Source organism: Postia placenta, assembly GCF_002117355.1.
Source record: "Postia placenta MAD-698-R-SB12 unplaced genomic scaffold POSPLAscaffold_6, whole genome shotgun sequence".
NCBI lineage: Eukaryota > Fungi > Basidiomycota > Agaricomycetes > Polyporales > Adustoporiaceae > Rhodonia > Rhodonia placenta.
Window position 1 is genome coordinate 1,368,822 of NW_020169837.1, and position 2,382 is coordinate 1,371,203.

Below are 2,382 nucleotides of genomic sequence, written 5' to 3' on the forward strand. Positions count from 1 at the left end.
AGGGGCTTGGCGCCTATCAACGTTCTGGGCCATCTCCATTGCCGCATGTGCTTCCTCGCGGATGTTTTGCAAGTCCTTGAGGCGATAAGCCGCTTGCGGTGTGTTTGATCCGGGGTGCGCGGTGGGTATTCCGCGAGGTTCGTATCCCATCATGAGTTTGAATGGGGACGTCTTCGTCGTGGAATGCTCGCGGGAGTTGTGAGCAAATTGCACGGTGTGAAGATGGTCAGCCCACTTATCCAGATCATTGGCAGTGAAGTAGCGGAGGTAGATCTCCAGCTCTTGGTTTACTCGTTCTGTCTCACCATCGGTTTGTGGATGGAATGCCGTACTCATGGCTGATTGAACCCCAGTCATTTTGCAAAGTTCCTGGAAGACTTTGGATGCAAATTGTGGTCCTCGATCACTGATGATCTTGTCTGGGAGTCCAAACCACTTGTAGACCTCTCGGTACATTGCGTCTGCCGTTCCAAGAGCATCAATTGTTTTGTTGCATGGGATGAAAATTACCCCCTTCGTAAGGTTGTGGTCCACTATGACCAGAATTGAATTGAAGCCGTTGGATGGTGGCAAGTCGGTAATGTAATCACACGAGAATGTGCTGAAGGGCTTGGCATTTGCGCGGGGTCGAATGGGGGTGATGGGCGGACGGGCTGGATGCGTGTTAACCTTCATTTGCTAGCAGATGCCAAAGCCGTTAACATAGCAGGCAACAAACTGGGCCATGCTCGGCCACCAGTAGTCACGGCGCAAGCCGAGGAGGGTTTTCTGAACACCGGGGTGTCCTGCGAAGGGGAGGTCGTGATAGTGGGAGATGAGACATTTGTGAAGAGACTCATCTGGGGGTACATAGACCTGATCCTGGTATAAGAGGAGGTCATCATTGATGGACCAGTCTGTTCCAGTGCGTGGTGTTCCTCCAGTGCACGCCGCAGTGAGGCCTTCCTTCATTATTGGGTCGTCCTGAAAAGAAAGGATGGTGTCGCGGGTGTCGATGTCGATGGCAGTGACCCATACTTCCGGTGGGAGCATAACGACATCGGTGTTGTCATTAGAGCCATCATCATGATCGGGTCGGCGGGAGAGAGTGTCGCTCTGCACCATTTGGGTACCAGGAACGTGTACCAGGCAGAAGTCAAACTCGGTCAGTTAACTTGCCCAGCGTGCTTGTCGTCGGTTCATGTCTTTGGCTTGTTTCCAATATGTGAGGTTCTTGTGGTCGCTGAGAATCGTCACTGGGTATGGGCTGCCGATGAGATAGTGCCTCCACTCATCTAGTGTGTGGATGACCGCATATAACTCCCTGTTGTAGATGTCGTAGTTTCTCTCTGCTACATTGAAGCTTTGAGAGAGGTATCCGCAAGGATGCCAGTCACCGTTGTCGTTGCGCTGGCGTAGTACTGCTCCGGTTGCAAACTTGGAGGCGTCTGTTTCGATAGTGAAGGGTCGGTCGGGATCCGGCATGTGTAGTACCGGTTCTTCTAGGAATGCCTTCTTGAGGGTCTCGAAGGCTTTCTGTTGGTCAAATCCCCAGGTCCAGGCGACGTCCTTCCGGGTGAGAGCAACCAGTGGTTGCGCTTTGTCCGAGAAGCCTTTGATAAACCAGCGGTAAAAGTTTCCAAATCCAATGAAGGCACATACTTGCCTGAGGTTGGACGGCACCGGCCAATCTGCAATGCCAGCTAGTTTGACAGGGTCCATTGCGATTTCTCCTGGACGGATGATCATGCCGAGGAATTCGACTTCGGTGATGTCAAAGGTGCATTTCTCCGGTTTGAGGTAGAGGTCGTGTTGTCGAAGTCGTTCGATAACACGTCGTGTTCATTCCTCATGTTCTGCCTTGTCCTGGGAAAAGATCAGGATGTCGTCCATGTAGATGCAAAGCCAGCCTTCTTGAAGCATGTCTGCAAATATAGTGTTCATCATCTGCTGGAACGTAGCGGGGGAATTACACAGCCCAAAGAACATCACCATTGGTTCGTACAACTGCGGTGGTTTGCCATCAGTTCCGGGTACAATGAACGCTGCCTTCCATTCATCCCCTTTCTTGATTCGGACGTTGTTGTATCCGGCGCAGAGGTCCATCTTCGTGAACACCTTGGTGTGCTTCAACTTGTCGAGGAGGTCCGATATAAGCGGGAGCGGGTATCGATCCTTGACTGTGTTCTCATTGAGCAGCTGGTAGTCTTGACAGGGACGTAGTGAACCGTCCTTTTTACCGACAAAGAAGAATGGACTTGCCAACGGGGATTTTGAAGGGCGAATGTACCCTTTACTCAGGTTCTCCTCGAGGAACTTGTCGAGTTCCTTTCGTTGCTGCGGGTTGAGCGGATAGACCTGTTGCTTCATGTCCGCGAAGCCCTCCTTGAGGGTTGATTTCGT